General features: G+C 38.4%; 2 pseudogenes; one reads left to right on the forward strand and one right to left on the reverse strand.

Moving 5' to 3' along the window:
- Nucleotides 1-26,023, reverse strand: part of LOC125399980 (large ribosomal subunit protein uL6 pseudogene) — a 92,717-nt pseudogene that overhangs the window by 32,984 nt on the left and 33,710 nt on the right.
- On the forward strand, nt 13,701-13,890 carry LOC148117582 (Nuclear RNase P; annotated as a pseudogene).

The raw sequence follows: 26,023 nt of genomic DNA on the forward strand, positions 1-26,023 counted from the left end.
GAAACAGTTTATAACTTGAAAAAAGGATTTGTAAATGGGTAAGCAGAATTTGTGTAGGTGTATTCGTAAAAAGATTCATATAAACTTTGGATGCTACAGAGCATTTTAGGTAAATCCTGGATCTGAGTGACAGGCTTGGCTGTGAATCATATGGGTAAAGTCCCTGCATCTAATTGTCCAGAAGCTTATTGATTTTTATGCTTAGGATCTGAGGCAGTCCCAAGGGCCCAAAGATGGTCTTGGAAATATTTAGTTGAGGTGGCAGCTTATAGTTTCAGAGGTTTAGTTTGTTATCATCATGGAGGGGAGCATGGCAGCATACAGACAGACACAGTTCCAGAGAAGGAGCTGCCACAGTTGATATGCAGGCAACAGGAAGTAGACTGAGACACTGGGCAGAATCTTGAGCATATATGAGACCTTAAAGCCAACCTGCATAGTGACATACTTCTTCCAATAAGACCACACTACTCTAACAAGGCCACACCCCCTAATAGTGTCATTCCTTTTGGGGCTATATTCTTTTACCTCACCAAAATAGGTTATTAGACACCTGAGTCTCTTTGCTCCTGTCTGGTATTTGTGGTATTAAAATGTCTGGTGTCTCTTAGACCTCTTTAAAGCAGAACAGAGGACAACATTAAGTTTTGGGGAAAAAATTTAAGACCAGGAAATTGAGAGGGGTGTATTTGACCTTTTTAGGGTGGATCCTTTAATTTGGCTCTCTAAAACTCACAAGTTTTTTTTTTCAGTTTATAAAAACATAAGTTTTAAACAGCAGTATATTTATATCCAAATAACTGACAGATATTTTTGCATAATGAAAAGAATCTTTAAGACTATGAAAGGCAGCATGAAAGAGAATATTTTGTTGAAATTTGTTCGGTGAGGCTGTCTTTTTAAATAACAAAACCTTTCAGTTGTCAAATTGTATCAGGATCTTTGAGAAGAATAAAATTTTACTTGAGTTATTGATTAAAAATGACAGATAACTTACTTGGTTGTCACCTAGAGATACTCTTCAGGCCCCTCTATGGTCACTGAGGGTCATATTTGCCTTTTTCTGCTTAATGCAAGGCCTACCAGAAGATATTGAGGCTAAGAAATTTATAAGAAGACAAGTCCACCTTGACGTGAGCAGCTAGGCTGTCGATTCCAGCAATTCTGTCCACTGTCTGGAGATCTTCAGTTTAGACAAAAGGCAGTTTTGCCCAGTGGTCAGCACTTGACAGTTGAAATGAATTGTAGATGGACATTGTTTTGTGCCTTTCTGTCTTCTGTTTTCTTTGGACGAGATAAACTACTGCTGCTAGGAGCCAACCTGTCTCTTTTCGTTACGAAACGTTTTTTAAATTAAATATGCAAATGTTACATTCACCAGATCCCTGAGCAATTGACGGCTTTTTATCAAGTAAGTATACCCACAGTATAGAATCTGGAGATCCAATATGCCTGGATAGCTGGGTTTAACCTAGACTAATGTGTGAAACAATCCCACACCAGTTTGAATTCAAAGGGTTATTTATTTGAGGGGAAATACTTATAGAACACCGTCCTACATGACAGCCAGGAAAGGAGTCTAGTCACTGGAGCAAGAGCAAGGAGAGGGCTACCACTGATTTTTAAAGAGAAAGAGACCACGCCCCAGTGGGCTGGTATCTCAGCGGCTATTGGCTGAAGGAGCAGAAGAAGCTCCCACAGCACTAGACTGTACTGACTCTTTACTTAACAGGTAAGATTTATACTCATAAAAAGAAATAACTGCTTGCAATAGGTTAATGGCAGAACTGACAATAGTAGAAAACAGCTTGCCATATTTAATACTGTATTTTTGTAAGAGACTTAAAAATATAACCAATTTAAAATATGAGACTTACTGTTTTTGTAGTTTGAAATGAGATACAACGAACTGACAATTTTAACATTTAACAGTAAACATACATGCATTAATGTTACATTTATGCACACACACAGTGAACAGGAATGGGGGAAGTGGAGAGAATAAATAGAAACTATGAAAATATATTTGTTTGCTTATTTATATTATATTTGTGTGTGGGTTATTCTGCAGGCTGCCAGGAGGATTTGTATAAACAATGCCTTGATACTTATTTGACTTTGGAGCAAAGAGTAACTATTTTGACCTGTCACATGGAAAAGGGTCAGGGTAGATACTTACAATAAGGAGACGCACATATGTATTTCACTGTGTGTGTATTTAAATATCTATTTATTTTCTATATTCAAGTTTAGCTATGTAAAGTTTAGCTATGTTCATTTTTATTTAGACTATGAAACAATATTGGAAAAGTTGTTGATATGCTTTTCACTTGCTGTTAGACAATAACATAAGCAGGCCAGAATTTAGAAATATTCTACTCACTAGTTTTCCATAATTTCTTTAATTTTTCAAATTACAGTATACTTACAAACTTTCTCCCTTATCTGTAGTCTCTTCAAACTTTCTCAAATAACACTTCTTACTCTCTTTCAAATTCATCGTTATTTTTTCATTAATTGTTACATGCATACATGTACATATACATGTGTTTGTACATATATTCCTAAATATAGCCTGATAAGCTTGTATAATGTTCCATGTATGTAGTTTTTAGAGCTGACGATTTGGCATTGGATAACCAACCGGTGTTCTCTTCCCCGGGGAAAACAGTTTCTCCCACTCTCTGCGCCCCTTAGTTGCCTGTAGTTATTTGTTAAGGACGGAGATTTGTTCTCTTTCTCTCATCTACTTCGGCATGTCTATTGCTCTTCTTGTTCAGCCCGTGTTTAGGCAGTCATGCTGGTGAGACTTTATCGGGAGACAGTCTCATAGCAAACTTCCTGTCCCCTTTTCTGCAAGGTTCCCTGAGCTTTCAGTGCAAGAATTATTTTGTAGCTATATCTGTTGGGACTGGGCTCTCCAACCCAGTATTTTGACTGGTTGTAATTTTCTGTAATAGTCTCCATCTGCTGGGAAGGGAAATTTCCTTGATTAAGGCTGAGGACTAGACTTCTATGTAGGTATAAGGACAGTTACTTAGAATGCAGTGAGAGATTGTGATGGTTTAATAAACTTTTGGCTCCTCCAAGACCCATGGCTTCATTAGTCCTGGGTAATTTCTGCCAGTTGAGTTAAGAAAGTTTCTTATGGCACTTTTACATTTTCTTTGTAAAACAAGTTGTAAATGAGTGAATAATACATATACAATTCCATTATCTAAAAGATAATATTAAGATATTTTAAAATTTGCTTCAGTATCTCAAAAGACAATAAATGACATCATGTTTATTCATGTGTCTGTCTGCTTGTTTATTTATTTATCTATTCATTTATTCATGTATGTCATTTGTAAATGAGGACAACTTATATCTCATTGTTCTGTAGGCCAGGAAGTGGACGGTCATGGTTAAAGAATATTTTCTGTTTGTGAGAGCTGGTTTCCATTTGGACTTTTGTTATAAGAAAAGGCATATTAAGAATGGTAGATGTCTGTATCCTCTTCCGTAAGGGAACCAATCTTATTCATGGAATTCCTTTCTTCAGCCTTAATGGTGCGTCGGTGTCCCTACTTCTTAAATGCTATTGATTCAATTTCTTAAAGCTTCTGCACTCAGGATGGGTTTCCATGTGCTCAGACTACAACATCATCTTTATCCTTCCTTTTCTCCTAATGGAAGGCTGAATAGAGCCCCTCCAAACTGTCCATACTGCTGAGGACTGGCCTCGACAAAAATACTTCTTATCAGGGTAGGGGTGTGGGAATAGAAAAATTTTGTGAAGGCACATAAAAATAATAAGTCAGAAAACATAAGACAGTATGGGAAGAGTATTTTAGGATTCGCTCAGACTCTGAAGTCCGCCAGTGTTTATTTTTATTTTTTTTAAATATTTATTTATTTATTATGTATACAATATTCTGTCTACGTACATGCCTAAAGAGGGCACAAGGCCTCATTACAGATGGTTGTGAGCCACCATGTGGTTGCTGGGAATTGAACTCAGGACCTTTGGAAGAGCAGGCAATGCTCTTAACCTCTGAGCCATCTCTCTAGCCCCCAGTGTTTATTTTTTTTCACAGCTTTTATTCACAAAATAAACTGGGGTAGAAGGTAACAAAAGATTTCATTAACATGATACAACATGATACAACAGGTTAACTCACACAGTCAACTCTGAGACTCCCAACCATTAACATTTAATTGTCTAGGCAGTGAGATGCCCCAAATCACAGTACACTCAGTCACTACACTGAAAACTGCCCTTCCCTAGGGCACCTCATTGTTACAAAAGAAGGGAGCAGAAGCACATTTGCATATCCTGACCACCTGAGGATGACATCAGCTGTCTCAGCTTCAAAAAGGGCCAGGCAACCACCTCCTGAGTTAGAAGATGCAATTGTGCCTATTAGTCCCCAGACTCTCTGACCATCAGATAAGGGGAAAATGGGCCTGCCTTTTTCAGCCTCCACACAGATCAACTTGTGAATATCCCCTTACATGAATACAGACTCTTGCAGGTGTGCTAAGAATCTCCTGGTAAGAGAAGGCAAAAGGCCAGAGTGAAACTTGCATAATATGGCAAAATAAGTAAGAAGATGAAATAATTTAAAGATGTTTATGAACTGAAAAATGCAAGAAAACAGAAAATCCCAAATATGGTATTTAGAACATAGACTGACTTAGCATTTTAATTTTAGACATATTGCACAGAATTATCGCAAACAGTTGATAAGCAAAATATTAAATATTGCGTAATTCCTCTACTAGATGTGGTTGGATGTTTTCACTGGGTCACTGGCTCACACATAATAGCATGGAGAATTATGACTTATATTCACTCATTCCTATGAATATGCATTCTTTCATGTACCCTCCACCCCCATCTTACTTCCTCTCTCTCCTCACATCTCTCCCATGCACTTAGATGCCCTCTGCTACTTCCTTTCTGTTTGCTCAGAAGTTCTGTCTATACCTCTTGCCTAGATATTGGCTGTTCAGCTTTTATTACACTAACCACAGAAATATACCTTCATACAGTGTGCAAATATCCCATAACATCATAATTTATTAAATTATTTTACTTTTTAAATATTTAAAATGTTTCCAAAACTTTGTCCTATAAAAATTCTGTGACAAACAACATTGACCATTTGTGCATAACAAATTTCTTAAGAAGGACTTTAAAAAAAAAGTATGAACATGTTAAGTTTCTTTTAAGAGAATTTGAGACTGATTCCTTAGCTCATTTTATGAGCATATTACTCAATACTGATTGCTGGTTCCAGGACCATTGAATATTTCCTACATGAAATAAATCTCAATGCTTGACCTTTGCTGTCCAGTTGAGTTTTGAAAGCTATTTTGACTAAAAGTTTGCTATCCATTTATGTGCTTCTTTTTAAATGGATTTTACCATTGTCCCAATTATATTTTTCAGAAAAATATAAGCACTTTTATTCAATAAATAATTTTACACAACAAAGAATTGAGTAACTTTTTCTTTCATTGTCATGCACCTCTTTAAATTCAATAGTTTTGAATAAAAATATTTTAAATAATATATATTGTAATTATCTTGTATTTCTCATGAATTAATGATTCATTTGTTGTTAGAATTGTTTCTACTATTTTATTATTTTGACTTATTAGTTTGAAAAACTACTTGTTTTGTTGTTTAAGCTAGGTTCTCTAATAATATCACTATATAATAAGAACCAGAATATTGTTATTAATTGACACAAGTTAATAGAAGTGTTGAAAAGAAAATTTTAATACCTAATATTTATTGAGACTTTGGATGTCTAGGTTTTATCCTAACTTTATGTAACGGCTTAGCTTGTTTCTGAACTCTTATCCCTTTCAAACCTAAACCGGAGAATGAGCCATCAATCAGTGGGCAGTTCTTTCAACTATCAACATAATCAACATAATCTCCTACAGATATTTCTACTGGAAAACCTGATCTAGACAGTTCCTTATTGGAACTCTTCCCAGGGGATACAGATAGCGTCATGTCGATGGATAAAATTAGCTGTTTTTATCAGGTACACAAAGTACTTCACTGAGACTCTGGCTGTGGTCTTTGATTCTTTTTCTTTCCATTGCAGGAACTAGTTAAGAACTGGGTTGTTCCTTTCAACGTCACGGTGTTCTCAGCTGGAGGAAGAGCTGGCACAGGCCAAATGAAGCAACTCTTTTTCTTTTTCTTTCTTTTTTATTGCTTTATAAACAATACCATTCAAAATTTCCACTTCCTCCCCTCCTCCCATTTCCCTCCTGCTCCCCTACTCACCCTCCACCCTCCCCTCCAGTCCTAAAAGAGGGCAGGGTACCCTGCTCTGTGGGAAGTCCAAGGCCCTCTGCGCTACATCCAGGCTTAGAAAGGTGTGCATCCATACAGACTAGGATCCCAAAAAGCCAGTACATGCAGTAGAGACAAATCCCAGTGCCATCATCATTGGCTTCTCAGTCGGCCCCAGTTGTCAGCCACATTCAGAGAGTCCGGTTTGATCACATGCATGGTCAGTCCTAGTCCAGCTGGCCTTGGTGAGCTCCCATTAGCTCAGTCCCACCGTTTCAGTGGGAGGACCAACCCCTCAAGGTCCTGACTTCCTTGCTCATATTCTGCTTCCTTCTGCTCTTCAACTGGACCTTGGAAGCTCAGTCTAGTGCTCCAATATGGGTCTCTGTCCCTATCTCCATCTGTCAGGAAAAGGTTCTATGGTGATATTCAAGATAGTCATCAGTCTGACTATGGTACAAGGTCAGTTCAGACACCTTCTCCTCTACTGCCCGAGGACCTAGCTGTGGACATCCTCTGGACACCTGGGATCCCCTATAGAGCCAAGCCTCTTGCCAACCATAAAATGATTCCCTTAATTAAGCTATCTTCTTCCCTGCTCTCATATCTGACCTTCCTCCATCTCAACCATCCCACTCCCCAAAGCTCTCCCCAATCCTCCCCTTCTCCCTTCTCTCTCCCCCCCCTTCCCTTCCCACCCCACCCCTACCCCCATGCTCCCAACTTCTGCCTGACAAGATCGCCAGGCAAAAGTTGAAGCAGCTCTTTGTATCGGTTTCAATGGTGTCCTTCTTGATTCAGGTTTTTTTTTTTTTTCACCCACCTTGCTGATATCAGACAATTGCTCCTGATGTTCTTAGCCCAACAGCCGTCAGTGCTAATTCAGGAAAACTATCTTTTGGCATCTACCACTGTGCTATGGCTTGTCTTACAAGAATTCGTGTGTTGGAAGTTTGTCTCTCAGAGTGAGGGCAAATGCCGTCTTTAAGAAACAAATCTTGTGTTACTAAGTGATTCCTCAGGATTGAAGTAATCTTCATAGAACCCCGGTTAGTTCAACAGAATTCACTGTTATTAAACTGTCTCTTTGATGTCTTATTTCCCCATGTAGTCTACTTAAATGTCTTCTCACCACAGTGTTACACACTATGACATCCTCATCAAAGCTAAGACCGTGCCACAGCCCCCAACTTCCATAACTGGGTATTATGTTTCCTTACAAGAGAACTTATTTTTCATGTTTAATTACGATAATAGCAATGAGATTAATGCTGAGTCTGACTATTGATTGGCAATTGGATACAATGTTTTGAGTATATTACTCTTTTTGTTTCAAATTCGTGTGTGTGTGTGTGTGTGTATGTGTGTGTGTGTGTGCATGTTGTGTAAATTTTGACAGATTGAAACACAGAAGGCTAGGCAATCAGCCTATATACAATAGTTGATAATAGACATTCTTACTTTGAATTAGGATAATGGTTCCTCTATTTTCCATTCACATTCACTTTGAAAAGAATTTAGAATAACTTGTTCTGCTCACAGCCAGAGCTGGCAGTCAAAATGGATGTATTTGTCCAGTGGTCAAGTGATTCATTGTTAACTACTCTATTTTCTGGCCAGCAATCAGAGTCTCTTTTAAATTTTGACTTGAGAAAGAGAAACTATAAAAAAATCAAATAGCAAATAGTACTAGGACTGTAAGTACAGCTTCAAAGTCCTGCAAATCTTGAAAATGAAAATACTTTTAATAATTTTGCAATTATGTAAGTGTATAATAATAGTAAGTGGGTAAGTCATACGTGCCATGAGAGGCAAAACCCAGAAATATTTATTGGTCTATATTATGCATATTAATAACCTCAAGATCTTCATGGCTTCTATTACTTCTCTTTCTCCACTGCAAGCTTTCTAATGACCAGCAATTTAGCTGATACAGCCCAGAAAGAGCTAGGCTAAGCTGATATTTCCGATCCTTACATGGTTCTGTCAGCTTATATTCTGAGTTGATAAGGCAGAGTCTAGTCATTTGAAAAGACTGTGACTAAACAGAGTTGTGGCAAGGAGAGGGTCTGCTTGTTTGTCTCGGCTGCACCGCTAGCTTAGCCCCGAAATAATCACACAGAAACTGTATTTATTAAGTAACTGTTTGGTCCAATAGCTCTAGTTTCTTATTGGTTAATTCTGACATCTTAATTCAACCCATTTCTATTAATCTGTGAATCGTCACGTGGCAGTGGCTTACTGAGTAAAATTCTCAGCATCTGTCTTCGGCAGATCCATGGTATCTGTATTTCTCTGCTTTCTTCCTCCCAGAATTTAATTCTGTCTTCTCTACCTACCTACGTTCTGCCCTATCAGCAGGCCCAAAGAAGTTTCTTTATTAACCAATGAAAGCAACACAAAGACAGAAAGACCTCCTACACCACAGAGTCTTTGGGGAATCTTGTTTATGTAGGGCCACTAAGTTGTGCTTTCCCAAATCCATCCTCCAAAGAACACAAGCTACTACAGGCACATGGGAGTCATGCCCAATCTCAAGATTGTGGCATTTTTAATGCGTGCTGATGTCAGAGCATACAAATATAAGGTTATAGACAAATAGACCAATGTTCCAGAAGGTCCTGGGGATAGGCAATTTGTAGTAGAATCAAATTTCCAGAATGGAACTCATGAAAGGGATGTGAATGGAATTGTGAAGGTGAAGCCTATGTAGCAATAGAGATTCTAGTGTATCAGAGACGCAAGAACCATAGGACATCTACCAATGATTGCAGTGACACTAACAGAAGCTAACACAAGAAATATGTCACAACTGCCACAGGGAACCAACCTGGACCATTGATGATGTCATCTCAGACACAGAACTTTAGACCTGGATCGGCATGGGTTGTGTTGTAGCTGCTTGATTAAAGTCTTGATTTGGTTTGATCTTTCCTTTCTATAACCCTATTCCTCCTTTCTGGAATACTTACTCAAGGCATTATAAATTGAAAAGATGTAAGCTTTTTGATTCATGGTATCTATAAAGAGACTGCAGACTTTTAAACAATATTTAAACATTTAAGATTATGGGGACTTTTGAAGTAGGAATGACTGCATTTTATATGTGAGAAGGCCATGTGCGGGTTGTGGGAATTGGAGTGGAATACTGTTTAGATGCAAACTGTCCCCCATAGGACTCATGTTCTTGAATATCATCTGCGAGTCGATGGGACATTTGTGGAAATTTGTGTAAACTACAGAAGGTAAAATGTGACTGGAGGAATTCATCACTGCTGGTAAGACCTGGGGCCTATGATCCTACCACTGCTTCTTTTCCACATTGTTTCCTGGTTCATAGACCCATAAAGAGGCCCAGATCTATGGAGACGCCCAGAGCTTATGCCCTGAGCCTCACCATGCATCCTTACTGTGATGTACTGAACTGTATCAAAACACAATTCAGTTCTATGAGCTATCTGTTTGCTCTCCTGATAGTTTCTCTCTGGGGAAAAGCTTTTTATTTCTTGCATTCCCATCTGTAATTCTTAGGGATAGATCCTGTACTATTGGCATTCTCTTCAGAATGTTCTTGCTGACACATGGCAATGTGGTAGAAATACCTCACTGAATATTCATTTGTAAAGAAAATGGTATCATGAAATTTTCAGGAAAAAAATATAGATTTGAGTGTATAATATTAAATGGAGTAATGCAAGATCATAAAGAGAAAAGCTGCTCTTACTTAAATGTAGATACTAGCATACAATGTACATATGCATACAAACTAATTTAAGTATGAAAATTTAAGTACATAAAGCCTAAAAATATAAAAATATTATATTTTTATAATATATAAAATATATTAAAATATATAATATTATATATTATATTAAATATATATTAAAATATATATTATATATTTAAAATAGTAATAGCAGGTGATAAGGAAGGGTGGGAAGATAGACAAAGGATGAATGGAAAATGAGAGATGAAAAGATGGAAAGATGGGACTATTAGTAAGAGAGTAGCAGGAGAGCTGGGGAGCTTGGAGGAGGGAAAACCATAAAAACACACCTGGATCAAAAGTATTATAAGAGTTTATAAAGTATAATATGATGATTGGACCCCTGGGACTTATGAATCACAAAAAAGGACATGATATTGAAAAAAGAGATGTATAAGTGGCACTATGGAAGTAAGAAGAAAACATGAAAATGATCAAAATATGTTGGATACAGAATCTTCTTTATTGAGGGTTGAGAGCCATGCTCACCTGTGGGTATAAGGATTAAATATCTAGTATAAATTTAGGAATTATTCTTGTTTAGTAGTGTTATGGTAGTACCACTGAACAGACTCAGCATGTTGCATGTACATATATACATGCGTATATGCACATCTCTGTATGCATGTATGTGTGTGTGATGAGGACAAAAGAAGAGGCCAGAAACTGAAGAAGGAGCAAAGGGGGCGATTGGAGGATCTTGAGGAAGGAAAAATAATGGAAGGAAACAATAATCATATTTTAACAAAATTTTCATAAATGCATGATATTATCAAAGTATTAACAGATTATGGAAAATGGGCCAAAGTAAATTCTTACTCCTGTAAGGAGCTTCTATTAATGAGACAGCAATGAGAAAAATAACTAAAGTAATGGTAAGGAAATACTATCAAAACCTTAACCGATTTTCTTGGTTTTCACTGTCTTACAAACCACCAAGTCTGGGCTTTTCATTGGGAAGGAAGACCAGAAAACATGTGTGGGGAGCATACAAGCTACTCAATAAATATAGAGTGTAATAATCTATTTTATCTCATAGTATTTTATGTAGTAAGAAAAGGGGAAATATTGTAGGATAATGCTCTCATACACTGTAAGGTTTTCTCACTCGTATTGGTTTAATAAAACGCTGATTGGTCAGTAGTCAGGAAAGCTTTATTTATTAAAATATAAATAAAATACCAAAGCAATTTTGTAATTTAAAAATTACCAAGTGTTTTCTAGAAAATTATGATGGGAAGGAAGCTCTACCACTTGTCTTTAAAGATTTATAATCATATTTGATTTTTTACAATGGCACACTGACAAAATTGAGACGATATGACTGAAAAGTGCAATGACTTGAGACAGAAAATGGAAAAATCAATTGGTTTGGGGAGATAGACTACATGAATTGCAAGATGTGGCAATTTCTAAAATGAAGAACTTTAATTTTAGTCTTTAATTTTTGCTGTTTTCTCTAACCTGCCAAAGAAAATGGTACTAAGGAGAACATAACACACCGCAGGGCACACAATGCAAACCATTAATACTGTAATTATCTCTGTTGATCACTTCTCTACTCTTTTCAGTTCATTTAGAACACATTAAAGCCACATGTTACTTTGAGAGGGACTACTTGGCTAGCACTAAAGTACACATTTCAGTTAAGGGTATTAGGTATCTTCTTAAAACGTCATTAATAATTTTAAAACAATTATTTCATTTTCACAATGTATTGCGGTGAATTATTCTTGTATATTCTCTGAAAAGAAATAAAGAAAAAGTAACTAAACACGAAAATTTCTGATATTCATATCAAGATGTTGCATAAGAACTTGAGTCCCATGAACATTTTTAATGACTGTTTACCTAAGGGAACATCCTTCTTCGTGACTTCCTTTCAATAATCACTGTCTGATCATCTTTAATTAAACCTGCTGCATTCTTTCTGGAACCAGAACACTTGTCCAACACTCCATTAACTTTGAGAATGTGCCAACAAAAACAAAACATTTGTACTCACATGGCAAATACTTTATCCAACTTATGGGATGAAGAACCTTTGAGACATGTCTTCATCACAATTTGTAGGAGACAATTTTCTCTTTCTACAATGGGGATACTTACCATAAAACTTGGGAGGGGAAAGGAGGGAGGGAGAGAGTGACAGAGAGAGAGTAAGACTGGGCAGTAAACACCCTTGCCTGTTGAGCAATCTTCCTCCTTGCCTCCTCTTCGAATTTAGAACTCTGTTTTGTACCTCTACATATTTAGGCTGTTCTAATTTCTTTTTTCAACTTCACACTTATTTTTGTGGCTTCAAAAATAAAAAGCCTCTCCTAAGACCCTGAAGTCATGTGTTAGCCAAAATAAATTTTGTTATTTTGAAAGGAGAACATGCTTTTAAGTTAAGTTTATAATGTACTGTATAATTTATAAAGTCTCCCATAATGATTTTAGTGCTTTATTTTGATCTTCATTTTATAGCAGCTGTATAAATGAGCCACATCCTCTATTTGTTTTGGCTCCATTGTGAAGACAAGAAAGGTGCACATCAAATAGTAAAGTTACATGTTAAAGATAGCCATCTTTGACATATTTGCCATCACCATGAGAATCTGTATAGATCATGGACTTGGATTCTGATATAAATAAGGGAGAAAGAGAAAGGTTTGAATTTCCCGAGCATACTGTTCTATTTCTTGAATGCGTGCTGTAAAATCATACATGAATTTGCAAATGTTGATAGCACAACTCGATTTCTTTGTTTTTTGGCAAAGAGTATAGGCCTTGTTTAATTAGGGATTTCATGGCCAAGGGAGCTGTAATATCAGGTTATCTGTCAGCTCTGACCCATTAAACTTAATGAATCAGGAAAAAACAGCCTTCCTAGTAAACAAAACACTATCTTGCTTAAATCATTTAAAGTATTTAATAATTTTACTATTTTAAGACCAGTCTAAAAGTAATACCCTTAGTGGAAAATGTTCTAAAATACTTTTTGCTGCCCTGGGAAGTAAATGTGCTGGCTTTCACATTCTCTCATCTGTAGTTTATAAGAGGAGCTTCAGGAATGAACTTGTAATAGAGTGAAGCCAGCTGGCATAGTCAAGTGTGTGTGTGTGTGTTGGGAGCCACCTGGAGGCACAGGTGGTCCTGCAGTTTGGAGGTAGCCATGTGGGGCTGAGCACCCCTGCCTGCACCCTTGCTTGCACATGCTCAGACCAGCAGAATGGCATTAACCAATCAGGACAGCGTTCAAGCCGCTCCACCGTTTAAAAGCAGCTGCCTCGGGGCCCAACGCTCTCTCTCTAAGCTTTCTCTCATCCCTGCTCTATCGTCCCTTCCCCCAATTTTCCTCAAGGGAATGCTCCAAATAAAGATGTGACCAGAGAAGGAATTCTCGTTTTTGGTGGCGTTCATTCCTGCGGGTCAGGATGGCCCCCCGCAACTGGTGCTGAAACCCGGGAGGTCACCATATTGATGCCGAACTTAGTGCGGACACCCGATCGGCATAGCGCACTACAGCCCAGAACTCCTGGACTCAAGCGATCCTCCTGTCTCAGCCTCCCGAGTAGCTGGGACTACAGGCGTGAGGCGGAAGCTGCGTGGTGAGCAGCGGCGCCATAGAAGGCAAAGAGGAGCTGAATCGGCTCTGCGGAAAAACTGTGTTTCCATAGCAACATGGGCGAGCGGGGAGGTGAGTTCCCAGAGAACGGGGCTCTGCGCGCGGGCGGACCGGGCAGGAGAAGCCCCTCCACGGGTGGGCGGATGCCCCCCCTCGCCGGAGCTTGGAAAAGGCTCACAGCCGGCGGTGCGAGTTCATTGCCTGAGGTGAAACGGCGAGCCCGCGCACGGCCCGGGGCGGAGCCATGCCTTTGGGCCATGCAGAGCGCGCCATTATGGGCTTCAGAGGCGGAGCTGTGGCAGCCGCCGCTGTCCGCTGCTGCCGCCGCCCTCAGCCAAGGTCGCCAAGAATTTAGTCAGATAAAAACATTTGTCGCCAAAAATTCAGTCAGATAAAAACATTTATCCCCCAAACATCGCCCCTTTGTCAGCAGGAAGTAGCCAGATGATCGACGTCCATTCTCCCTCAAAGAACTGGTCCTAATTATCATAATAAAGGCGCGTCAACCTGGTTATCATTACCTATTGCCCCTGGCAACGGATGAAATAAACAATGTTACCTAGAGGTTTTTCCATCTAAATAGGGGAGCTGGAGAGATGGCTCAGTGGTTAAAAGCATTGCCTGCTCTTCCAAAGGTTATGAGTTCAATTCCCAATGACAACTGCTTTGGTTTTTAAACAATAGAGGGGGACTACACTACCAGTGACAGCTTCCCCCAGAGAAAGGATTTCTCTTGCATTCTATACACTTAATTTTTAATTCAAAATTTTGCTGGTACAGGCAAACAAGATTTGCTTTTTGAAACAGAGACCTGCAGATCTCTAAGTTCAAAACCAGCCTACTTCCAGTACTGATTGTGCTGAATTTTTACACTGAGAGTTTTTAATACTCTTAAATGTTAATTTGGGAGGAGAGTTTTGTTTATGTTTTTCTAGGAATGCTGACATACATCTGGATGCCAGCGAGACCGACCAGAGAGATAAAGAAGACGACCCAGTGGATGCTGAGTGTCCTGCTGTGGAAGATTCGTGCGGAGACAGCAGAGATGACCTTCTGGGCAGTGCCAAGAGCAGCTGTTTCACACCATCGACTTGAGCAACACCCTGTGCAACCTCTTATCTCTTAACAATTTTCTGACTGACTCTATTCTGCCTTTCTCCCTCCTTGGAGATGGGTGGGAGCAGAGATATCCTTGGCATGCTGCGTCTAGGTGGGGACCAGATTGGAAAATAGTTTTGCCTTATTGCTCTTAAAGACAATAATTAGGGGGAGATGTTGGGAGCCACCTGGAGGCACAGGTGGTCCTGCAGTTTGGAGGTAGCCATGTGGGGCTGAGCACCCCTGCCTGCACCCTTGCTTGCACATGCTCAGACCAGCAGAATGGCATTAACCAATCAGGACAGCGTTCAAGCCGCTCCACCGTTTAAAAGCAGCTGCCTCGGGGCCCAACGCTCTCTCTCTAAGCTTTCTCTCATCCCTGCTCTATCGTCCCTTCCCCCAATTTTCCTCAAGGGAATGCTCCAAATAAAGATGTGACCAGAGAAGGAATTCTCGTTTTTGGTGGCGTTCATTCCTGCGGGTCAGGATGGCCCCCCGCATGTGTGTGTGTGTGTGTGTGTGTGTGTGTGTGTGTGTGTCACAGGTCTGGAAGGTAACACAGTATGTTGGACTTACCACCAAGCCTGTCAGCCTGAGTTCCATCCCCGTAACCCACGTTGTGGGAGAAACCCATATTGCAAGGCAAGTTGTTCTCTGATTGCTACACTTCCGTTAGCTGACACATGCTAATCCACAAACTCATGCTAGATAAATGAGTGTAATTTTAAAAAGTGGAATTGTATTCTGCTAGACGGGCTGACATCCCATCAAAAGCATAATATCTCATAACTATTTGGAGAAATCATTAATTAGGTGTTTTGCAAATATTACAAATCCCTCCGCCGGAAGTTGCAACTGTATTGAAAGGCAGTATATTCAGAGCTCAGACAGAACCTTCCCACTAAGACTGATGTGGCAGAGCTACACACTACCAATTCTACAACTCCAGATAGGTGCGTCCATAAAGTTTATTGATAAAGGCACAGAATCATATTCCACTGGAAGAGTTAGTGTTCATATCTATTCTACTACTAAACTGAAGCCACTTAAATAGGTGAAGCCTGAATTAGTTGGTGAATCTATCAACTTACTTCTTATTCTCAAATGAAGTAAAACTGTAGCACATTAACATTGTCCACATAAAGCAAATTCAGAGTAATTCTCTTTTATGGTATGTGTATAAGTGTACTCTCTGTGTGTGCGAGTGTATGAGTACATGCACTGACGCGATGGTTGCACCGGCCACAGATGGACATCAGGTATTTTCCTCTATGCTCTCCACCTTTTATTCTGAGGCAGGGTCTCTCCGGGATTCACATGGTCACACAGTGGCTAGAAGAACTAGTTGGTGAGTGCTCTAAGGATTTAGCTGTGAGTGTTCAATATAGCTGGGGGTCAAAGAAAAGCATGACTGTGCCTGTCTTCTTTATATGTTCTAGGGATCCCAAATCAGTTCCTCATGCTTGCATGGCAGATACATTAACAACTGAGCATTTCCACAGCATATAATATGTTTTGACTTAAGCGGGTACTACATATATTAAGCCACTATTATTAACCCTTAGTTATTGCTAAGTTGAAAGCTTTAAGCAACAGTTAATGAGTGAATTATGTGTCTTTTGCAATTAAATTAAGATTCTTCGCCCTAGAGTCATCTAAGAAATTTTTTTAAGATTTATGTTAAGTGCTTTAATCACCTCAAATTCTTATTAAAGTACTTCCCAATTCATCTTTTTAAAATGAGGGCTTTGCCTTTTGAATAGAAACCTATAATTTTCACTTATGTGGGAAGCAATAATGACCTTGACTTTGTTCTCCAAGGCACAGACACAGCTTCTGAATAAAGAAAAAAAACCAGTCTGAAGCAATTTATAAAGGCATATGGGAAGGTACATCTATTTCTACAGAACAAAAGCATTCCCTCGAGTTTAAACCAGTTTTTTTTTTCATGAAAATAGCATATTTTATAGACACCAAACCTGGGTGTTTTTATCAAGGGGTTATTCCTTCATCTATTCTTCTAAGAAAATCCACTTGTGTATTAATTCTTGACATTACTGAAAGTCTGCCATCTCCCTTTATTTTTTGGATACTATAAGTTGATTTGGATTGTTCTCTCTGCATTGCCAGGCTCCTCTGTGTCCTTTTCCTCTGTATACAGCTAAGTCGACTTCTTTTATGCACTTTAAAACCAAACAGTGAATATATTCACCACTGTTTCATTTTCCAAAGCAATTCTCAAAACTATTAATAACATCTAAAACATAGTTACAGAAGTTGATGGGTAACAGAAACACCCATGGAACATGCACTTCAGTTTTAGGTATGAATGTCAACCCTAGGTCAATACTGATAAGGGTCTAGAACTGTTCTGAAAAGAGACAAGGGCTTGTGTTCTCGTGAGGAATGATTGGTGCTTAGTCTTTGCCATTCTATGTTCCAGTATAAGCTGTGGTGTACCCCAAATTCAACAGTCATTAATCAGTGAAATTCAGACTTATCATGGGCCTAAGTGACGAAAATAAGTAAGTACTTTCACAAATACTAGCCTAGTTTTAGGTAACACAGAGGGGTACACAACAAAACAAAAAGCAACAACAAAACACCCCACACCTTTATTTACTGTGGGTAAACAAAGGTTCTGTTCAAGGACTTAGAACTTGTTGGGGTGGTTTTGACAGACTATGTGTATGCTCATTTTTGATGTATTTTGTTGACTTGGATGGCTATAACTATGAAATAGTAGATTAGGCTCACTCACCTATGATGAATTGGTTGAAAACCGGGCAGTAACTTGCAATGCTGATCCATGGGCATTTGCAACTGTCTTTGAGGCTTCTAAGCTAGACCTTGCTCTTGAGAATCTTTGTAGGTACTCTCCTGGTATATTCTGGTGACGCTGTATGTGGGGAAAGAAAATTCAGATTGTCATACAGTATTCACACAGTGACACGCCCAGGGTGGATTCCAGCCGACATGGACATCTACCACTATGATGCTACCTCAGAGGGAAGAAGCTTACTTCTGAGAATTTTTGGAAAATAGGCACAAACCAACCAGTAATTCTGACGTAATGTACTTCCCCTTCCCTGAAAATGATAAGCAACCTGATTTTCATGAGCTTTCAGAAAACTTGTGTATGCACATACCACGGTCACATATCCAGAGCAAATTAAGAAGGAAATATTAAAACAGTGAAAGAAATGAATGCATCTGATATTACAAATAAATACCAAAACAATGACATACATCGAAAGGAGTAGTAAGAAGTTTATAGCAGTCAATACCTGTATTATACAAGTAGAAATATTCAAAATAAGTGGCACATTGCAACATCTCAGAAAATTAGATTACTACTAATAAACTAAACCTGACATTCATGAAGAAAAACCACTACAAAATTGGAGCAGAAATAAATAAAATGGGAACAAAATATGCAATTTAAACAATCAATGAGACGGAAAAATGGTCTTTAAAGAACAAAAAAGATTGTTTTTAATTAAAAAGTAAATTAAAAATGTTTTAAATAAAATAACAGACTGTTAGCATGACTAAATGAAAAAAATAGAGAGAATGTCTAATGATATAATCTTAAGCGGAAAGACAGACGATTGACACCTCAGAAGTACAAGTCTATGTGAGAATCTTAGCGTCTGGCACATCTGACGAACTAAACATATGGCACCGTTTTAGACACATATACTTTAGCAAGAGTGGATGTAAAGGAAGTAGAGAACTTGGATGAAGAAGGCATCACAGGTTTCCCGTTTGTCTTATGGACGGAATAAACAACAGGAGATCAGCAGTATTTCCAAGGTTTGCCACACTGGGAAGGCTTGAGAGGAACAGGGTACTCGGGAAAAGATAGCCTGGTACACAAAGCATTCTAACAGAGAAGGGGTTGCCCTCTGGAAAGCATTCGGCTGGTAGGCAAGTTCTCTCTTCTTCCCACAATACAAGCACAGCACAGTGTTAGAAACAATCTCAAGAAGGCCTGCTCTGAGCACACAACTTGGAGAGACAAAGTTCACTGCACTGTTTTGCTGAATTAAATCTCTCATGAAAAGTCACACGACTATCTAGAGAACTATATTGAAGGACATGTCTTCTAGCTACAAGGAAAAGACAAATTCCAAACACCAAGAAGTTCATTTCACAACATGCCAGACTAAGATATCAAAAAGTAAAAGCCATTTGCCATTTAGGGCCATCTATTTAATAAGCTAGCTTCTGAATAGGATGGAGCAACACAGTTGCAAGTGATATTTAGAAGAAGAGAGACGTGGCAAGGGCTCACAAAGGACCTACAGCTGCCTCTACTTTAGAGAAACTGGTAGCAAGCCTATGGCTCTTCCACACACCACATCCCTAGAAGACACACAGTGCAACACTAGAGAAATAAATTCTTCTGAAAGTGTTCAATAGCTCCTCAGTTGAGGGTGGAATCTTAGGATTCCCTTACCACTCTGCATGAGTTTTTAGTTGACTTGAGCTTGGGTTGGTGTTGTGTAGGTAAACATTTGCTGCAACAACCTTATTACGTCCGGAAGACTTCCCGATGTCCTTCCCCATCCGCAGGCACTTACATTGCCTTCCCACCTTCTATAATGACACTTCTACCTGACACTTGGTGTGGAAGGGTTGATGTAGGTGTCTAATCTATAGTTGAGCAGTCACGTGTGCTTACTTTCAGTACTGTGAAGAGTTATGAATCTATTAACTACTACCCACTGGAAAACAAAGCTTATCTGACCAAGGCTGAATGGAGAACACATCTATAGATATATTTAATAAACAGTTTGACAAAATGCCAGTGTAGCAAACAACATAAATATGTCCCCATCTTGAGCCAAAACAAATAAAACTGGGGTAAGAAAAGAAAAATGTGTCCAAATTATAAAGGGGATAAAACTGTAACCACCTTTAAACACATTCTTACAGATAAAAAACCTTCCAAAGTTTCCACCAGTCTTTCAAAAGTGAGAAAACGGCTCTTGTCATCATAAAGTAAGAACTTCCCAGCTTCCATGCCTTCTATGCCTTTATGCATGTATCCCTTCAAAGAAGGAATTAAAGCATACACTCCATTCCCTTCAGTTGATTCTTCCAGGTATTTGTCACAGTCGTGACAAAGATAGCTAATCCAGAGGTGAAATGTCTCTACAACTGAAATTTTCAAACAATGATAAAAGAAATCAAAGAGGACCTAAAGCTGTGGAATATCATGGCTTGTTGATGTCTTGGAAGATAAAATCCTGCTAATATCTCAATATTACCCAAGGCACATTACATGTTCAATAGACTCCCTTTGAAGGTAAAAATGGCATTCTTCACTAGGGTCCAAAAGCTAACTGTAAAATTAGCATATATATATATACATATATAATTTATATATAATTTTATATATAAAATTATATAGAACCTCAATAGTCTCAAGTGGTCAAATCCATGTTAAATAAAATTCACAAAGCACATGAAGCTTCCTGACTTCACAATCTACTATAGTCCTCCAAACGCATGGTATTTTCATAAAAAAGACACATTGATCAAGAGTACATACAGGCCTTATAAAAGTAAACCCTTACAAACCCTTACAGCTAACTGATTTTGACAATAGTGAAAACGATTATTGGAAAAGAACAGGGGAGTCTTGTGAATGAGTCAAGATCTTGGAAAAAATAAATGTCCACATAAAGAAAAATAAAATTCAAAGCTGTATTATGGCTTGGACATGAAATATTCCCCACTCCTTGGGCCTGGGAACCCCTCCAGAATCAAGTCTCTTGCAAACCCTAAAATGGCTCCCTTAGTTGAGATATAAACTTCCCTGCTCCCAGAACCATCCTTCCTCCCTCCCCCCCCCATTCCCCCAAGCCATCCCCAATCCTCCCCCTCTCCCCTCTCCCTAACCATCTTCCCCTACTTCCATCTCCCCATCCCCCATGCACCCAAGTTTGCCTGGCACTCTTGCCTAGTTCTAATATCCAGGAGGATAACTATATGCTTTTCTTCAGGTTCACCTTCTTATTTAGCTTCTCTAGGATCACAAATTATAGACTCACAGACCTTTGACTATGGCTAGAATCCACTTATGAGTGAGTACATACCATATTCCTCTTTTTGGGTCTGAGTTACCTCACTCAGTAAAGCATTTTCTATTTCCATCCATTGCATGCAAAATTCAAGATGTCATTGTTTTTTACCGCTGGTCCCCAGATTGTACTCTGGGCAGCAGAGGAGAGGGTGCCTGAACTGGCCTTGGCCCATAACCATACTGACGAATATTTTGCATGTCACCACAGAACCTTCATATGGCGATGGATGGAGATAGAGACAGTGACACATATTGGAACACTGGACTTAACTCCCTAGGTCCAAATGAGAAGAAGAGGGAGGGAGATCGTGAGCAAGGAAAGCAAAATCAGAGGGGGCCTTCATCCGACGATGGATGGAGATAGAGTCGGAGACCCACATTGGAGCACTGGAAGCCAGGACCGCGAAGGGTGCATTCATCCACTGATACAAGGGGACTGATCTAATGAGAGCTCACCAAGGCCAGCTGTACTGGGACTGAACGAGCATTTAATCAAACCGGATTTTCTGAATGTGGCTGACATGGGGGGTTGACTGAGCCCCCGAGGTCCAAACGAAGACTGAAAAGCCATTGACAATGGCACTGGGTCTTGTTTCGTCTGCATGGACTGGCTTTTTGAGATCCTGGCCTGTTTGGATGCTCATCTTCCTGGACCCGGAGGGAGGGGGGAGGAACTTGGATTCCCCACAGAACAGGAAACCCTGACTGCTCTTGGGAATGGTGAGGGAGGAGGAGAGGGAGTGGGGGGAGCGGGAGGGTATTGGGAGGAGGGGAGGAAGTGGAAAGAGTGTTTTCGGATACTTGAATTTAAAAAAAAAAAAAAGAAAAGAAAAGAAATATTCCCCACAGGCTTATGTACTTGAATATATGGTCCTTAAACAGTGGCAAGACTTGGGGAAGTTTTTATCTGAGGTGAATATACACATACTTAACTGATATCTAGAATTGTTTCATTCACTTATAAAAGTGAGCTTAAAAACTCAATGCTATAGCTCAAAGCTATTGAGTTCCCAGTTACATGAGTATGCATTTTGGTTTATCATATTGTATTGTCAGGTTCACTTTGATGACACAGTCTGAAGCATAATTTCAGTGTATTTGTATTTCTGCATTTTCCTTTTGTCTCCTTGTGTTTCCTTTTACCTGCTGAAGCCTCAGGATGCCCAGGAATATGTAAGATTGTGGCTGCTGTGTTACCTGTCAATTGGCGTAGTCTATGGACGTCTCCGGCCAGCTATTGTGTTAGCATCATGTCTGACTGATTGGTCTCTCTATGCCTCCTGCCAAACTGAGTTCCTAGATCCCTACTATAGATCACAAAGATGCTCATGTTCAGAGTATTTGCAAGGATGGAGGAAGTAATTTGATCTACCAATTTCACGTTCTGAAATAAATACGAATGCAATGAAATTCTTTCCCCTTCAACCCTCTGTGGGTTCATCAGTCCAGATAATTCTTAAGGGCCAAGCAGCCAGAAGTCTACTCCTCTTTCTAAATTTAATTGCAAAAATAGCCTTGCCCTCAGTGTCTGCTTTATAATTTCGAAACTAAAATAATTTGTTATATTTATTGTGCACAATCATCCCCTTTATATTTAATTTTCCTAAAATATACTATAAGCATTCTTTTGAATTAATATGTGTACTTGAGAGTGTGAATTCAAGAGTGTGATTAGAAATCTTATGTTTCCACATTCAGAAATACTTTTCTGGAAAATGTTCTCATTTCCTGTTTTTCTGTTATCACACTCTAATTTCTTGAGCATAGCCTCTGCATTTCATCTTTTAGATGTGCTTTGTCCGGTTTGGTAATATTCTGTGAGAATTTTCCAATCTTTTTGTTTTGTAAATTGTGCATATTTTATGTGTAAATTATGATATTTATATTTCTAAAATTTCTATCTTTTTTCTTATTTCTTTTTATTTACCACCTAATTTTTCAGATCATTTAAAATATTCCTAAAGTGTTTTAAGTAATATGTGTGAATGTACATATAAAAATATGCTTGCAAATATATGTGAATGCACATATACATGGATATATCTTTTTGTATGTGAATACATATGACAATTTACCCCTTGTTTACATATGCTCATGTTCTCCCATTATCACAGTCAATTGTAATTTACTCTATTCGGTTAATTTTTTAAAATAGTTTTGATTATATTTCCTTATTTCTGAATGAATACATCATATTTTTAAGAAAATGATAAATAGTATTTTAAATAGCAGAAACTTCTTTTAGCTGTGACATAAAAAAGTAAATCTTATAGTCCCCTCACCAGAGTAGGTAATGTCATGTTTGATTTTACATGGGGAGTATAGCTGCCAGATAGACTGTCAAGAGTTAGGGATGTTTACAGATGTGAGATTTGACTTGGGAGACATGCTTGATCCAGAGTTGAATTCGGAGACAATGATGTAAGTTGAGTGCCTTGAAGTCTGTTGGATAACCTTAAAACCTGAATATACACTGTAAACTTACTATTTCAAACAGTTACATTTCTTTGTTAAGTTATGGGATACACTAAAGTGGGAAAGTCCTTTGTTGGTGTATTTTAAAACAATCAGTCAATGACATTTTAATATAAAACGTTTGCATCTTTCAGAATTGTTTTAAGGTTGTGTTCATGTGTTATCCTAATTGAGATTTTTATGGAGACTCTTTGATATACATAGTAGAAAAGTAGGATTATTTTATTAGTATTTTAATATAATACTGGCAATGGTCTTAGAAAGTTTCACTGCAAAATATTCAAATGGTAGTCATTGTGGGTGGGACGTGTAATGTCTCCACAGTCTTGTGGTACTAATTTGTGAGTTTCTATTTATTTATTTACTTACTTCTTTCTTATGTATACAATATTCTCTCTGTGTATATGTCTACAGGCCAGAAGAGGGCACCAGACCTCTTTACAGATGGTTGTGAGCCACCATGTGGTTGCCAGGAATTGAACTCAGGGCCTTTGGAAGAGCAGGGAATACTCTTAACCACTGAGCCATCTCTCCAGTCCCATTTGTGAGTTTCTTAAGACTGCAGAAGTTTGGTCTTCATTAGAGGAAGTAAATGAGTGGCATATGCCTTCAAAAATCTCTTGCTTCCGTGTCTTTTCGTCCTCTTATGGACCATGATAAAAACAGTGTCCCCTTTCTCTTGCCCCTGTGACATTTTGGGCTTCTACATCATGGATTTGGGATCAACAGAGTCAAGGATTCTGACCCACAAGTTTCAGTTTCTTGAAAGTTGTTAGAACTTTATAATGTTATAGAATATCAATAAAATATGAGTTCAAATCCTTGGCCTGCCTTGTAATAAGAATGGATCTTTGTCTAACTCATGATTGTTGTGCCTTTTTGCGGGTTTTTTTTTTTTTTGTCATTTTTGGGACTTCCACTTTAGCTTTATTTACACTTTCCTGATGCAGGGATCAGAACTGAATTGGGAAATGACTTGGGCTTTGGGAGTTCTGAGGAAGTACAACTTTCATGACTTGGTGCTATCTCCAAGTTTTATGCGAGGTGTATATGGGATAATAAAATACAGTTTAAGAGCACTAGAGGGTAACTAAATGAAATTTCAATTCAAACCTCCATTTTAAAGTTATGGTTTGATAAGACTATCTACTGACTCAGTATACAAAAAAAATCTATGACTTTATAAGATTCAAGTTCAAAGAAGATGATACCCTTCATTCCAAACTCAGCTGTCTTCAAGAAAAACAAGTTCAAAAATATCACTTATGGATATAAACCAAAATTAAAATATTTTTATCTTGAAATAAGAGATTATTTTAGGAATGGGAAGCAGAGTATTTACCAGTCTGATTACAGGGGAAGACCAGTTCCGGCACGCTCTCCACTACTGCTAGGAGACTTAGCTTGTGTCATCCTTGTGGATTCTTAAGAGTTTCCTAGCACCAAGTTTCTCACTAACCCCATAGTGACTCTCTAAGTCAAGATATCTCTTTCATTACTCTCCCACTTTATCCCTCCCTCTCTTGATCATCCTGTTCCCTCCTGTTCCCTTCCCCTCCCCTTTACCACCCTTCTTTATCCCCAGTTCACCCAAGAGATCTCAACTAATTCCCCTTCCCAGGGAGATTCATGTTTCTATCTCAAGACACAGAGATACCACTCTTGGGCATATACTCAAAGGATACTCAATCATACCACAAAGTTCATAACAACACTATGTGTAATAACCAGAACCTGAAAACAACCTAGAAGCCCCTCAACTAAATAATGGATAAATAAAATGTATTACTCAACTGTAAAAAACAATGACTTCATGAAATTTGCAGACAAATGGATAGAATTAGAAAAAAAATTCTGAGTGAGGTAACCCAGACCTAGAAAAACAAAAACAGTATGTACTCACTCATAAATGGATATTAGATGTAAAGCAAATGATCCCCCAACTACAAACCTAGCAATGATTTTCAAGTTTTAAAGTTTTAAATTTTGGAAGTGTAATGAAGTTTCAAAAATCTGCAATGCATCCATTACATGTTGAGAAGCAATACAATTTTTAAATGTTTCCTTCAATTAAAATTTATAAAGATCTGAGTTTGGAGAAGCCGTTTACTGGCTCATATCTCATATGCTCTTATAGGACCTGAGTTCAGATTTCATGACCCATTCCATGTGGCTCACAACTGTAACTCCAGTTCCAAGGAAAGCCCTGCCTCTTCTGGCCTTTTTGTTAACTCTAATAGCAGTGGTTGCCATGTCCACAATCCCACTCAAAGATTCTCATATGTACACATAATTAAAGACACTTATCAAAATCCATTTTCATAGCAACAAATTTAATTGCTAATGAAACTATTACTGGACTTCCTTCTTGCTATTTATGATAATCCATCCGAAGTACATATTATGTTGCACTTTAAAGTTAATATAATTACGGCTTTAGAAATGATAGAAAGAAATTAAATGACATAAATAAAGTTAGAGTGAACAGGGAGAAAGACAAAGATTTATTTTAGTACTGTACAGGACTAATGAGTGAAGATGGATCACAGCCAGGTGCCAAGACTGCTTCCTATAAAATGTATCTTTATGAGAATTTAAGTTACCATACAGTCTTTTTTAAAAAGTTTCAGATTTACAGAAATATTGAGCAGAAGCGGGGATACATCTGAGTTGGGGAAA

Source organism: Myodes glareolus, chromosome 27 (genome assembly GCF_982192425.1).
Source record: "Myodes glareolus chromosome 27, mMyoGla1.1, whole genome shotgun sequence".
In the NCBI taxonomy this organism is placed as follows: Eukaryota; Metazoa; Chordata; class Mammalia; order Rodentia; family Cricetidae; genus Myodes; species Myodes glareolus.